Here is a 16,233-nt window from a genome sequence, read left to right as displayed (position 1 = left end):
CTGCCTGTCTCCCTGGGCAACGCCTGTCCCACCCCCGCCGAGCCTCCCGGATTTAAAGCCGCAACACACCTTTAGCCCCAGGCTTCGGTGGGGAGAAGGGCGGCTGGGCGACCCGCAAGCTCTTTTCCAGCCCAGATCGGGTCGGGGACGTAGCGGGTCAGCTTAGAGGAAGTGGCTTCTACACCCATAAAGCCATTGCTAATCCAAATGTTGTGGGGTTTAAGTAGACTGATGCCTGTTGGAATTGACAGAATTCTGTTTACGAAAACAGGCATTCGCCTTTGACTTTTAAAACTATTGCCTTCAGTATTACCTTATGAGATTTTTGACACCCCTGTCCTTTTTATTTTGGAGCAGAGAAAATTTGCAGCTTACTCTAGTGGGAGCCGTGCTGATTACTTGTTCCATCTATCCATCCATCTATCCATCCATCCATCCTGTAGGTGGAAAAGGCCACACAGGCACCACCCCCGGTTTTCTTTTTTCTTCATTCTACTTGCATTTTTGTAAAATATTGTATGTACACAAAAAAGCATACGGGCTATTGACTAATCTTTGCATCAGGTGACTGGACTCGGGACTAGAAGTCCCTTTGTATAATTTCAGCTAAACCACTTGATCTCTTTCAGCCTCAATGTTCCTGGGTGTAAACTGGGGACAAGGATGTCTGTGGATATCAAGATGGTTGAGTGGCTCTTTATAATTATCAATATGTTTCATCCAAAGGCTACCGGGAACACGGTGTGAAATAAGCATCGTGGTATCTCAGCAGGATGATGTTAGAGCCCTTCAGAGCGTTTAGGCTTTGTTCAGATGGTTTAGGTGAAGATCTAAGGAAGTGGGTTTTTGTCAGAAAGCGGGGCAGTTTTATGACAGATTGATTTACAGGGGCACAATGACCTTAGTTCTATTTGTGTTTAGACACAACTATGAAGTGGCTGTGTTGCGTTTCCTTTTATCATGGTGTCAGAGTAATCTTGTCTGAGGTTCTGTCTTGAGAAGGATTCTATCCGACAGGAGAACCAAGTGGCCTGGCTATGAGCATCAGACCAGCTTGTAATAGTATTGAGGTTTGGCTGTGACAGGTTGGTTCTGGGCATTAGGGGCTTTCAGCCAGAGCCTTCCAGCCCAGGGGATTTAACAGAGCTCTTGAGGGAGAAGGTCTCAAGGGCTTCTCAAGTGAGAAGTCTGGGTGTCTAGGTTCACTGGACACTGTTTTATGACTGTCAAATTGAAGATAGAGTCATCGAAAGGTGCCATGATCCAGACCTCTGCTGTGAGCTGGGCCATGGCATGGACAGGACTGCTGTGAAGCTGCCCTTACTGACTAGCAAGAGCAGCTGAACATCTGGCAGGACTTCAGCAAGTATCAGGCACTAGGGCAGGACCAGGGAGCTTAGAGGCACGAAGTTGTCCTGAACTCCCCGGGGTAAGAGACACTGTTTTCATTTTCTTATTTATTTATTTATTTATTTATTTTCTTTTTCTTTTTGAGAAAGTGTCTCGCTATGTAGTTTAGCCTGGTCTTGAACTCACTATGTAGCTCAGGCTGGCTTCGAATGCATAGTGATTGACCATGCCTGGCAAGAGAGAGAAGAGTTTAGAAACAAGAAGCCTTGCAGCTACTGCAGAGGTTGGCACAGGCTAGTGGAGCAATTGGGACATTTGAGTTGTTTTGGAAAGAAGTATAAAATATGAGTGACTAGAGAGAAAGTGAAAGGCATTGCAGCAGGCCCAGGGCAAGAAAGGAGGCCAGCACACGGTGCTAGGTGCTGAACAGTGAGGTACAAATAAGGTACCAGGTGGTTCAGCCCAGGACTGTCTCCGAATGGCCAAACAGGAAGGTGATGCCTCTTCGTGGGGACATAAGGTACTGTTCTTCGTGGAGTAAGTGGATCCAAGGGAAGGAGATTCCCTAAGACTTTTAAAAAGGCTGGAACACGATAGCTCTAAGCAAGGCATACTTTAAGAATGTAATTGACCATTCCATTGAGGCAACCCACGGCAGCCACAGGAAGGAGGGCTCTTGGAGGCAGTCAGCTTCCCGGAAGCACAGGCACTGCCACCTTGCTCTCTCCTAACCCCTTGGTCTGATTTCCAGTGTGCTCTCTGAGGATCCTGGAAACAGAAACAGACTTGCCTTCTCTTAACAAAGTCACAAAAAAGAGGCAGTTCAATTTCATTACCTCTAGGATCACTTTCGGAATCAAAATGCTATCCCTAGGGGCTGAGGTTGTAGCTCAGGTTGGACTCACTTGTAGCAGAGTGTAAGCTTTCGTGTTCATCATGCCCTGGGTTTAACCCCCAGCACCCTTCCCCCGGTTCTAATACTGCTCAGAAAAGGACTGGGCTTTTTCTTGGGAGGAAGAGAAGAAGAAGGAGAAGGGAGGTTGCAAGAGAGTGCATTTTTGTACAGTTCCAACTTCTTATTTGCATGCAGCATATTCTAAAAGCTCCCTAGCACCTAGGTGAAGAGAGTAGCTTCTTCACAATGCTCTTGGTAAGCGCTGCTCTGATTCACAGCGAAAGAAGTATATCCTGGTGGTGGCTAATTCAGAATGTGCCTGGCTGCCTTAGCTATGAGAAGCAGCTTTCTAAATGTCACATCCTTCCCTCCCTACAAGCTCCCTTCAGAAGGTGATTTAGAAAGCCCATTGATACCTCTTAATTAGCAGTGACATACTTTATATCTGTCCTTAATATTTTATCTGAACACGCCTTGGGAAGGTTTCATAAGAGGAGCAATGTACCAGACAGCCAGTCTGCTTTCGCTGCTGAGCCCCTCAGTCTTCCTGCTCTGTGCTCCTCTTGGTGTCCTCTCAGTGTTTTGGCGTTTGTTTTGTTTTTATTTTTATTTATTTACTTAATTTATTAGTATCATTTTTTGGTACCGGGGATCGAGCTCAGGACCTTGTGTTTGCAAGGCAGGTGCAGCGCCACTGAGCTAAATCCTCAGCTTGGTTTTGTTTTTAAAGAAAGCCCAGCTTCATCATCCTTTAGGCCACCTCCCTTTTCATGGGGATGCCTAATTCTGTTTGTTGTTGCTGCTGGACTGTCCCTGTGGTCACAACAAAATAGATGTTCTTCTTCCTCCCTTCTCCCTCTTGGGTCCTCCAGGATTTTGCATCATTCATTGTTTCAATATACTGAGTAATTTGTGCATATAAAAGAATAATTAGGGCTGAGGTGAAGCTCACCGGTAGAACACTTGTCCAGCCATCAAGAGGCCCTGGGTTCAATCCCCCTATTGGGAAAACATTTGAGAGAGAACTGTACAGCAGAGATTGTTCTCAGTCTCTGGGAACCAGCAGGTCTCTGCTCTCATTCAGGGCGCTTTCGCTGGGAAAAGGCCACATGATAAATAATTAACTGCACCAGAAGTTCATAAGTGCTATGGAGAAAAACAGAGTGTGTGGGGGTTGGCTGTAGAGTTATGGGCACGAGTGTTGCATTTCATAGAGGTGGGCATGAAGGAACTCTCTGGTAGGCTAGTATCTGAGCAGAGCCCTGAAGGAGACGAGGGAGCGGCTGGGGCATCTTTGGAGGAAGAGGAGCCAGAGAGGATGAACCTCTCTGAGGGGAAAGAAAGGATCCGTTGAGTATGGCCCTGGCTTCTCCTCTGGGATGGGGGCCTACTGAGAAAGGTGTGATTTCTGTTTTAAGCTAGATTCTGATATCTCCAATAGACTATTCAACTAGACAGCAGATTTTGGGGAGCAAAAGCTTAGTGGGGAGACCTGATAGAAGGCTCTTGTACCATGGGGCAGCTGTACTTAAAGTGCAGCCACGAGGGAAGAAGACAAAAAACTGCTGAGAATACAAAGGTAAAGAAGTAATTCTCCTTTCCATAGGGAGCGGAGTGGGAGGGAAGATGTGAAAAATAACTGCACCACAAGATGCTTCAGAACTCCATGAGCTGCCTCTTACTGGGAAGTGAGGCGAGGAGAATCAGAAGACATCCAGGGAGGAGTTAGAAGGATGATTTCCAACACAAAGCCAGGCCATTACGGAAACATATGGTGAAGGTTTAAGAAATGTATTACAGTAAAAGATACATCTCCATTAATCTCCCTCAAGATCCTCGCTTTTGCTTTGGGTACACTTATCTCGTTCTTGCTGTTTTCTGAAGGAGTTCTGGAAGTCCTCTTTCATGATTTTGTTGTTGTTGTTGTTGTTAGTTACTCAACCATTTCTTTCTTTCTTTTTTCAAAATTTAATTTTATTCCATTATCCCCCACCCCTTCATGATTGTTTTTATGAGGTGTGATTAAAAAAAAAAGAAGAAAAAACCATGCATGCTGCTGCCAAGTGCCATCCAACGCAAGAGAGGCTTTGTAGAAACACACGTGTGTCCTCATCCACCCTGACCACGATAGGTGAACACTTTGGTTCGATTGAGGCCATCAGGGCAGCCAACTAGAGACCCTCATGACAAAACTTCCAGAACTTCTTCATAAAGTGGCAAGAACGATGGGACGAGAGTGTGTTCAAAGCCAGGGGGAATATTTTGAAGGTCATTAGTGGCAATGCGTCTTTAACTGTGATATATATATTTTAATTTAAACATTCGCTTTTTAAATCACACCTCATACATGCGCATTACCAAAATTTTGGAGATGTAGAAAATTTTTAAAAATAGAAAAACCCCTATTGATAATATAAATATACTGTCCCAAAGTAAACACTATTATATTTTAGGATATTTTTCTTTAGCCATCCTTTTCTGTGCATCTATATGTAATTTATATCTTGCTTTTTTCCCTTGATATGATGTAAACATGTCAGTGTTCTTTCAGGGGGGGCGTTTTTAACTTTATCGGTACATTTTAGATATGCATAATGGTAACATTCATCATAGGGAATTTGTACCTGTACACGACAGATCTTGCTTCTTTTTTTCCCCCTTCCCCTCTTCTCTCTTCAACCCCTCTCATGTACTTTATCGACTTTTATATCATATGAAGTGAAGGTACCATGGCTTATTTAATTATTTTTGCATTCAGCTACAGAATTATTCTATAAATAACTTGATTTGATGTCTCAACCTCTGAGGCTACAGCGGGGAATGAGACCAACAAAGCGTCTCCAACCATGAACTTGTACAGTATTCCGGAAGGAGTTAAAGAAGAAAACAAATAGTCAGTTCTACCCATCAGATAATAAATGGGTGTTGTGGCAAGCCACGGATTTTGCCTTCATTTTTTGTGTGGTAATATGCTAAAAGCAACAACAGGAAACCAGCGCACTAGGCTCATTTCCATTGTGGGTCTCTTGCACTGGCTCTTTTGCAGCACTGCGCACGGCTGGTCCCTCCTCATTCGGACCCTATCTCAGACACCACCTCCTCCTAGGCTTTCATCAAAACACTTTCAAATTCTCCTCTAGAACCCCGAGAAGGAACCAGCTCTATTAATACGACATGATGACCTTTACCTCCTACGACTCACTTCAGACTTCTGACCATGGGAAGAAAGAAATGAAGTCTCAGAGGAGCTGGGGCAGATTGAGCACCAAGTCAATCCACCGTATCAGTCAACTTTGGCTGCTATAACAAAATACTGCAGACTGAGTTACTTAAAAAATTGTTTTTATCACAGTTTTGGATGTTACAAGTCCACGAGCAAAGGGCCAGTATGTTCTTTCTCAAGCAAGGACCAATCTTACTAGATCAGGGCTCCATCCTTATAGTTTTATTTACCGTAATTACTTCCTAAGAGCTAATACAGCCATACCGAGGGTTAGGGCTTCAACACAGGAATTTTTTTGGAGGGGGATGACAAACATTAAGTCCACGACACTCACATTGAAAAAAATGAAGGAGACAAGGTTTGAAGTGAGCCGTGGCTTCAGATGGAGGTGACCCAGGCCTGAGAAAAGGACTGCTGGATCTTGGTGAGTAAGTTTTGGTGTTTGCAAGAGCGGTTACAATGACAATGCAGAATCCTGCTCATCCTGCAAGATCTTTGTGTTGGTTTGCATCCTCCAGGAAATAGATGCCAAGATAGGGAACTGTCTGCAAGGGGAAAACGGGGAAAGGAGCCAAAAAGATGCTGGAAGGGTTATCGACGGCAATGCAAGCTTGAGCCCTGTGCAAAAGACAGAAGGAAGAAGGCTCGGTTGAAGAATGTTAGCCAGCAGTGCTGGCCTCTGTTGAAGTGCGGCAGTGCTGTTCCGGGGTCCTGAGACAGCCTCCTGCCAGAAGGGTTTATGTCCTGGTGTCACGTCCAGGGATCCGGCCTGGTGTCTCTGCCTGTGTCCAGTCCGCCGGGAGCTGCCTGTGGGAAGCATGGCCTCGTGGTGAACATGGTGAGCTGGAGCTGCCAGTGCATTAAGCGCCCATATGAGGTGACCATAGTGAGCATTTCCATGGGCACCACAGTCTGCTCAGGTCTGCGCTGTCCCTGACTCCTCTCCTGGGCCTAAAACTCTGTCCTCTAGATCTGCTCAGAGCACTCTATGTCACCGCACAGAACACACAGCAGGTGGTATCGGAAAGGATAGTTTTGAGGAGCAAGAATACTGGACTTAAATCCTGGCTTCATTATAGATTGACAAGCTGTGTGACCTTGCTCAATGTCCCAAGTCTCCACTTGGGAAGACCAAGTGCCTCAGTCTGCACTTCTGTAAAATGGGAACATTGTTCAATCTTCCATGAAGTGGGCACTCATGTTCTTTGTAACTGTTTTATGTGCTGGTAATGAGGATTTAATGGAACAATTTAGAACAGCTGCTGGTTGATACGTAGTACACAGTCATTATCAATTTACAGTTTTGATTGTCTTGTGGTTAGTTAGGCTCCAATAAAAGTTTGTGGATCATCCATGGAGGTGTCCTTTTCAAAACTCGCCAGCAATAATAAAAATAAGTAACATGGTCAAGAGAAGAGATTTAATGGCTATAGCCATGAACTACCCACATGTATTTGTAGGGAAGGGGGGTGCGGCAGTTCGATGGTATGATTGAAATGGGACTCTACCATCTGTTAGCTTGCCAGTGTCTCCGCAGCTCGTAGCAGATGAGCAAGTTGAGAAATGACAGCTGACCCTTTGTGAACATGCTATGTGGTGTTTTAAGAGTACAGCATCTGAGTTGGGCAATATGGGCAGATTTTCTTTTTACTCTATTTTCTGGAGTTAAATTTTTATTTTTATCCTTTGACTTAAAGTAATTTTATTTATTTATTTTTTGGTACCAGGGATTGAACTTGGGTCCTCGCGCTTGCGAGGCAGGTGGCGGAACCACTGAGCTAAGTCCCCAGCCCAGTAACTTCCACTTTTATTCTTTGATCTAAATGCTGTTAATGTATCAGGGCCCAGTGCCACCTGCACACAGGGCACCCTTCACTCGTGTTCCCAAGGCCACTGCTCTTAGGCTCTTCCGTTCCCATTGCATCTGCCTCAGCTGATCAGGTTAGGCCTGGTCAGACCACTTCACACACTGCCATCTCTCCGCCCTGTAGGTGGCACGTGAGGGAGGCAGCTTTTCATTTTCAACACTCAACATTCAAAGGGTCTGAAGAAAGGGAGTGCCTTTGTCCTGGACATCACAGCTACTGCCCTTCTGACCAGGTGACAGAGCTCCTAAGAGAGAGAGAGACGGCCGTAGGAATTCTCAGGTGTCCTACATATGCCCTCAGAGATTAAACAATTGGTCAGGAGCTCCTCCTCTCCCAGCTCCAACATTCACTGGCAGTGGAAATTTGCTGCTTCTCAGCCAAAAGGTGGAGTACATTTCTCCACCTCCTGAGGCTGAGTTTGGCCAGGTGGTTTGCTTTGGCCAAAAGGGCATTAGCAAATGTATAAGTGGAAACTGGAAAGCACCTGTGCCTGAGATTTGACTGCTTTTGCTTCTGGGAGACCTGATGACACCATGAAGCGGTGTTCAGGCTGGGCTCTGACGGATGCGAGGCCCCCTGCAGTGGAGATGCGCAGGTGCAGCTGAGAGCCCTTAGCTCCACCTCCCCCAGGTCTGCCAACCAGCTGCGCCACCAACTGACCACAGGGATGGGCCGGCTGCACAGCCTAACTACAAAAATGTAAACTAAATTAAATGGTGTCTTATTTGGGTTTAAAAATCACATTTTTGGGGAAGTTAATTATGCGGCAATCGGACTTCAGTCTGTAACTGATAGCGCCAGTATTCAGAATCCTCTAGGTTTCTTTTTTGTATCAGGGATCAAACTCAGGACCTCATGCTTGGAGGCACTGTGCCACTGAGCTAAATCCATGGCTAGGTTTGTTTCTGTTTTCTGTTGCTACTGCCTCCTTAAATACCTACTTATTTTTTCATTACTGTATATGCCAGATGTACTTGCAAAAAAACTGCAGAACACACTCGAGGCCGAAGCTTATATCATCTTTCTCTGGAGAGTACTTACACTTGCTTTTAGGAAGGCACATAGGAATGCTCAGAATCAATCATGATCACCACAGTTCCAATCCTTCGATTGCCAGGATCCAAAGCTGGACTGTGGCCTGAAAGGGATAGTCTATTTCCATTTAACTCCAATGCCTAATTAAAAGACAACCCTGTGTCCGAATCTCAAGTGGGAGACGAGTCATGAGCTCCTTTCTCCTATTCTTTGTTGGCTTTCACTCTCTTAGCCCATGCAGGGCTCTGAGAAGTCTTGCTCAAATGTTGTTACCTCTTTTAGAATTCACATACACCTCAGATAAAAAACAAGCCCAGGCCAGGGATCTAGCCCAGTGGTTCATTCTGCCACCTGCCTCACAAGTGCGAGGTCCTGAGTTTGATCCCTGGTACCAAAAGAAAGTGAAAGAAAGAAAGAAGAAAGCCCAAAGGTACTTCATCACCAGCCCTTCTTATATGTGTGTATATGTGTGTACATATATTTTTTCTTTTTTTTTTTTTCTGGCCGCGTTGCTTATGGTACCCAGGAAAGGCCCTCAAACTTGTGATTCTCCTGCCTTAGCCTCCAGAGCAGCTGAGACTATCAGTGGCCAGCAAGAGTTTTTTTTTAAAAGAACATCTGAAATTATAATCCCTTCTTTACAGGTTAGTAGATCATTTTTGGTTAAGAAAACTGTAGAAAGCTAGTAAAGGCACAGGTGGACGCTAGCCTGGGGCATGTGTCAGTTTGCCAGAGTCCTGCTTTGCAGGTTGTCTGAAAGCTCTGCTTGGGGGCCACTGCTCACACTTGCTGGAATGTATGGCAGATTTAAGTCCATAGGTTGCTTTCCCCATATTTCTTCGTAAACTCTTAAGCATTCCTACAGAATTTTTTATGGTCCTTAAGAGTAATGTTCAGCTAGGTCAGCCCAAAGCAGGTGCTCAGGCTGAGGTTTGTTCACCAGTGCTATGAGGGACTGGCTTACTTGGTTGGGTCTTGGTCACTGGCTTCCAGGTCTCAGCATTAATTACTGGCAGGCAAAACTGCACTTTTTTATCAGTGCTTGGGTGATAGATCTTTAAATGTGTTTTAAATGTGATCTTCAGTGGTTTGAATGGGTACTCCTCTGGAAAGTTAATTTCAATTTTAAAGGCTCCTTTCTTTATCATATGGAGGGTTGTTGGGAACAATAGGCCCTTGCAAAGTCAATAAATTAGCTTCATGAACCTGGATGTTACAGAAATTTTTCATTCCACATTTGTGGATCTCTTCATGCTCCTTCATCAGCGCCTGCTGTCTTGGATCTGGTGCTGCTGCTTTCCCAGAATGCTTCGCTAGATTTTTCAAAAATATATATATTTGTCTGGGTTTTGTAGCTCTCCTTAGTGGGAAACCTGAATTACCTAGCTCCCATGATTATTGAAAATAGAAGTCCTTTTTGTGAAATGGTGACTGTCTTAAAAAATACATATGTATGTGTGTGTTTATTCATATACATATATACACATACAGTGGACCCCGGGGCTGGATGTGATTAAGTTGTTACAGCTGAGATCTGGATGTTTACCTGGGTACATGCTCTAGATAACAAGATGCACATGAGCCTTCATTAACCTAATTAACCCAAATTGTTTGTATTTCAGGCCAGTTGTATCTTGAGGGTCCACTGTGCATAAAAGTTAGTGCTATGGTCTGAATGTGTCTCATCAAATTCACGTGTTGAAGCCTAATCACCAATGTGATAGTATTACGGGGTGAAGCTTTTACAAGATAATCATTTCACCAGGGCTCTAGGGAACTATAAAAGAGGTGGAATGTCCATCCCTTTAGCCCGTCTGCCTTTCAGCCTGTGAGGGGATAGCACCTGGTCCCATATGGAAACAGAGAAACATCACCAGCCACTGCTCTTGCTAGTGCCTTGATTGTGAACTTTCCAACCTTCAGCATTACAAGGAATTCCTGATGTTTCTAAATTACCTAGTGGCACTTTGTTATAATAGTACAAATGGATAAGACAGGTGAATTTATGAGAATAGTGTATGAAATCTCAGCCTGAGGAAAGGAAACAGGATTGAAGATCTGCTTTCCAAAGACGGTATAGGCTAGGTAGTTGTAATAAAGATAAACAGCAGTTCTAACAAAATTGCAGTGTATTTATTTATCTCACATGACAGTCTAGTAGCAAGGAATTTAAGTCCTTGGGGAAGCTCTGATCTATGAGTTGACAAGGACCCGGGTTCCTTCTCTCTTGTTGCTCCCTTGTCCCTTAGGCTACAGTCTTCATTCTCATAAAACGTCAGTATTCTGGATGGGAGGAGAAGCAAAGAGGAAAAAGAGAATAACCAGGGGTTTTGTCTTGGACAGTGTAATCTGTAAGTCGAAGGCATTGCTTCCATTCATGTACTCATGATTCATACCACTTATCTGTGCAGCCATATCTAGAGAAGAGACAGGATTAGATATGCCATTTCTCTTTTTTTTTTTGTTGTTTTTTTTGTTTTTGTTTTTTGAGACAGGGTCTCACTATGCAGTTGAGACTGACTAGCCCAGGCTGGTCTCGAACTTCCAGCGATCCTCCTGCCTCAGCCTCCCAAGTGCTTCGATTACAAGCATGCGTCACCACGCCCGGCAGATGTGTCATTTCTAACTGGAAGTGAGAGGGTGTAGGGACATAGGGGTGGGCAGTGATTGTTGTGGTGACAGAGGGAGAGAGGTTAGCATGACTTCACGGGGGGAGGGGTGCATGATGCTTGCGTGCTGCAGAGGATGGATGTGAGTGGTGGTTGTGCAGCTATCAGGCATCAGAATTACCCAAAAGGCTTGTTAAAGTATCACACAGGTGTTTGAATCAGTAGGTCTGGGGTGGAATTTTAATTTCTACCAGTTTTCTAGACGATGCCAAGATTAGTGGTCCAGAGATCAGACTTTAAGAACACGGTATGTTGTGTTCTACTTGCTTGTATTGGCTCTGCCTCTGGAAGAGTTGATGAAAAGCGATATGTATAGCACAGTAATACAATTGAACCCAGCATTTTCAACTGCAGAACTCCAGAACCATTCACCATGGCGTTATGAGAGGATCATTGTAGTCTAGATCAGGTAAACTTCTTAACATAGATGAGCATGATCACTTATCTTCTGGCTTTCTAACATCGAGCTTCTCTCTCCTTTGCTAATTCCAGTAGACATTCTAGAAAGTCATTTAGCCCTCTTTACTTGCAACATTCCTCATAGATTTCACTGGGGTTTTTTCTTCACAAATATCTGTGTAGCATATTATTTTATGCCTTTTTATTCATATTTTAATTAAAATTTTATGAATGTAGGTCTTGGTACTTTTTTTTTTTTAAGACAGAGTCTTGGTATCATTTAGGATATCCTTACACTCACTATGTAGTCCAGGGTGGCCTCAAACTCATAGTGATCCTCCGGTCTCAGACTCCCAAGATCTGGGATTACAGGTGTGCACCACCACACCCAGGTCTTGGTTCTTCAGGATAAGATGGAACGCAATTTCACTTTTTCTGATTTTAGCAAAGGTATTGAATCTACTAAATGAGATAACTGAATTCCCATAATTTAGTTATAGAATGGAATTTAAAACCAGAACAAATCAATTTTAAAATAATTGTTTCCTGAGGAGCTTGCTAAAAAGTGAGTGGAATCTATTTATGGGCTGCATTTCTTATTATAAACTTGTGTGACTTAACTAAGATTGAGTTATTTTATTTTCAATTGCAAGTTCCATTTATCAAGCAGCAGGACAGGTGAGGGGTGATCATTAACTCCCCAGTGTTAAAGTGCACCCTACGTGGGATATCAGGGAAAAACCCTTGGAACAACAGGGAGGAGCCTAACTATGAAAGAAACAAGAAATAAGGAAAGACGGGGACACAAGCAAGGGCCAGGGAGGTGGCCCCCATCAGGTCACGTCTCAAGCAGCACACGGCTTGTTCAGTGACATTATTTTCTTAGTTACAGGAACCTCGTCTAGTGGAGTAAAACTGGAGGTACAGTTTCGAGAGAAAACTGGAAAGCAGCCTGAAGTAAGTTCAGAGCCAGGTCACTCTGATCACTCTGTCAGAGGTCAAGCGAAAGAATCTGGATAGAAAAATAAGCCAAGCGCCTCAGGCAGGAGGAGGTCCAGTAGATCTGTGGTCACCACTCAGTTTCCCTGAGGAGGAGCAACTGGCAGTGCAGACTCCACTTGTTTTCTGAGCAGGCAGGTTATAGGAAGGACCAGGGTGGATTCTTGGTGAGCAGATGCTGTTTCAAACAAGTAGGTGCCACTGCCTGGGTGGACAAAGTAACTCTCCTTGGGACTAAAGTCTTTGAGACACCTAGGATAAGTGTGGATTTTTTCTGTTTTTAGCCTTTGTAAGTGTAATCATTTGTAAGTGTAATAATTCAATACATACTTTAATTTATATTTGGCTTCTTTCTTTCTTGTCACTAAATGTGGGTTGTAGGTTGTGCATTCTTGCTGTTGTACAGTAGTGTGTGATATACTGAAATTCATCCATTCTTCTGCTGATAGGCACTTAGGTAGCTTTTAATTTGGGGGCTATTATAAGCCATGCTGCTGTGAACTTTCTAGTATGTGACTTTTGGTGAGCATGCATTCACATTCTGTTGGTATTTTATTTTTAGTTGTAGAGATAGTTCGCTGTCACTAAAATACCTATGTCCAATGGGTCTGCTGTATCAAAGTATCATCAATTAGGTGACTTTTATATCACATTTATTTCTCATCTTTCTGCAGCCTGGAAGTCTGATCGTGGTGCTAACATGGTTAGCTTCTGGGCTGAGACTGTAGTCTTCTCATTACGTCTCACACAGTAGAAAGAGGACAAGAGAATTCCCTGGGGTCCCTTTTATAAGGGACCTACTCCACTCATCAGGGGTCACCCTCATGATGTAAGTACCTCCCAAAGGCCCTCCTCATACTGTAACACTGGGGGTTAGGATTTCAACATATACATTTGGGGAGAGGACGCAAACATTTATTCGGGAACCTCCTTTGATTCCAGAACTACCTAGTTTTTGCTGTGAGACGTTAAAAGAGAGAGAGAAAAAAATGAGTATCTCTGAAGGGAAAAGCCCCTGGAAATTTTCCCATGAGTTGCAACCCTTACCTACTCTTCTGTGCCTGGTAATTATGAAGCCCATTAAATCTGTTTACTGTACAAAACCTTCCAAATCAAAGGGTGTTCAGGCTCTTGAATAGAACAGCTTGCACAAACACAAGACAGACCAATAACCACAGACTCAAAGACCCAGTCCTGAGAATAACAGGCCCTGAACTTCCTCATTCCCTTTACTACCCTATAAAACTTTACTCTGTAAGACAGAGCGCTTTTGGCACTTCAGAGCCAATAGCCCCTCTCAGATCTTTATCTTCAATACAGATTGTCCTTGCTGCAACTTTTTGTTTCATCTTCTAACAGAAGCTCCATTCTTATTTCTGCATTCTTCAGATTCCAGCCAGAGTAATTATTTAAAGTACACATCCAATCTACCAACTAGCTCCCTCACTTGACACTCTTTAAATTTAAGCAATTCCATCTTAGTGTTCTTGAGGATAAGGTCAAAACCCTGAAATTGTGATCCTTGTATGATCTGGCTTGCATTTCTTGAGCTATTCACCGTAGCCACGCTGGCCAACTTCCATCCCCTCACACCTGCCCAGCTCCCATGCACCTGACCCCCACATGTCAGTGTCTTAGTTGGATTACCAGCCTTCTGACAGTGAACTCATTCTGTTCATTTCCACTCGGTCTTCCCTCCCTCTGAGAAGTCTTTCCTGGGCCCCTAGGTGAAACTGTGACCTTTTGCTATACATCTCAGAGCCTCTACTAGTCATTTTTACTGAATTTTTCATGATTGTAATTAGTTAGTTATCTAAGTAGTTGTTTAGCCATTCTTCTTGACAGAATGTGAAGCTCCATGAGGACAGAGATGGACCCTGTGTGGCTATTGTCCTGTTCCAAGCAGCTAGCACCATCTCTTGCCAGTAACAGGGGCTAAAATAAAGGAATTGATGACTTACCCACCTTCAGAATTTTCAGCTCCATCTCTTCTCATTGCTCTTTACCCATATTCATCTGAAATATTTAGAATGTGTTATGGCTCATATCCAGATATTTCTCCAAAGCCCCTTGCACTCATAGGTGGGGCTTTTCAGAACTGGCTGGATCTATGGCATGTGATACTGGGATTAGGGTGTGTGGTACTAAATTAATCAACTGATTATAATTAGTATATTTCTGGGTATGGATAATGGAAGCCCCACCCTGGGTGTGGGTGGCATCAATCAATAGGTTTATAGCCTGTATGGAATATAAAGGGAGAAAGGGAATGCAGATTTTCTTTGCTGCTTGCTGCTTGCTGCCTTCTGCCTGCCACACCATGAACTGTTTTCCCTCTGTGATGTCCCTCTGCCGTGCCATCCTACCTTGGAGCCAGCTGACTATGGACTGAAAACTCTATAAACTGTGCTGAAATAAACCTTTCCTCCTTTAACTTGTGAGGATTGGATATTTTGTCTCAGCAACCCAAAAGGTAACTAAGACAGAATGCATAAAAAGTAAGACTACTTTATGCTAATTTGGCCTGTGTGGCCCCGTATTACTGATACAGAAGAAAATATAACTCCCAACCTCCTAGATGTCAATTATGCTGAGTTTGTGTCACCTGTAATCAAAGAATGACTTCCAAATGACAAAGGAGTTTAAGAGAAGGAAAGGTTTATTGAGAGATAGCTCCTGAGAGACAGGAGGTTGTCCCTGAAGTGGGTTGCCACCAACGTCCTTTGTCAGGGGTACGTTACACAGCAGTCACAATATGGGTACAATGGGTCAAACTATAATCAATCTATAAGATTATAAAAATAGCTACCTAGTTAATTTTGGTCCAATAGGGAAGCAGGTCACATACAAGGGTGCATGAAAAGAAAGGCATCTTGGGGAAGGGATGGGTCTGGATGATCTGGTCACCCACCTGGGTGACTGATACCTAGTTTGACTTCCTGGACCAGGTGGTGCCAATTATAGTATAATTCAGAGGTATTGCTTATCCCTTAGGGAGGCATGCAGGCCTGGCCATTGTCTCTCTATCTTGAGGCCTGATCTTCTTTAGATGTGACTCCAGCCACAATTCTGATGTCTTTATTCTTTCTGCAGACTTCCTTCAGAGCCCAGCCTCTATGTGACTGAATATTAATTTTTATCTCACTTAGCTGACTATAGTATTACTAGTATCAAGCAGAAATGATTTTACACAAATAGACTCAATGTCAGTTACCATCAGGGACATACAAAATGGAGCCACCATTAAATATTACTCCACCCTCACTAAGATGGGTAGAGTGAAAAATACAGACAATAACCAGAGTTCAGAAAAAAGTGAAGAAATTGCACCCTCACATTGCTGGAGGGAATAGAAATAGTGCCAATGTCCTAGGAAATGGTCCAGAAGGTCCTCAATACTTTAAAGATGGAGATACCTTAGGTGCCAGAAATTATTTTCCAGTTTTATCCAACAGAGATAGCATATGTCCACACAAACTTGTATGTGGATTTTCATATCAGCATCATTTGTAATTGTAAAAAAATATAAACAGCCAGATATTCACTAACTGATAAGTAGATAATTGGGATGTGGCATGTCAGTACAATGGAATATTATTTGACAATAAAAATAAATACTTATACAGTATGGGTGAACCTTGAAAACATTGGGCTAAACTAGGCATGGTGGTGCATACCAGTAATCCCAGCAATTTATCACTGTGCAAGACCTTTTCTTTTTTAAATTATAGGTTACTTTTCTTTTCTTTTAGTTTCTTTTCTTTTCTTTTCTTTTCTTTTTTTTTTTTTTTGGTT

The 16,233-nt window shown here is 43.4% G+C and overlaps 1 pseudogene; it reads right to left on the bottom strand.

Moving 5' to 3' along the window:
• Positions 1–9,178: 9,178 nt before the first annotated feature.
• LOC104863083 lies at positions 9,179–9,634 on the bottom strand (annotated as a pseudogene).
• Positions 9,635–16,233: the final 6,599 nt, after the last annotated feature.

Source organism: Fukomys damarensis, unplaced genomic scaffold (assembly GCF_012274545.1).
Source record: "Fukomys damarensis isolate Sample0158 unplaced genomic scaffold, DMR_v1.0_HiC HiC_scaffold_37, whole genome shotgun sequence".
Lineage (NCBI taxonomy): Eukaryota > Metazoa > Chordata > Mammalia > Rodentia > Bathyergidae > Fukomys > Fukomys damarensis.
The sequence above is the reverse complement of the archived record's forward strand: the minus strand, read 5'-3'. Positions and strand labels throughout refer to the sequence as shown.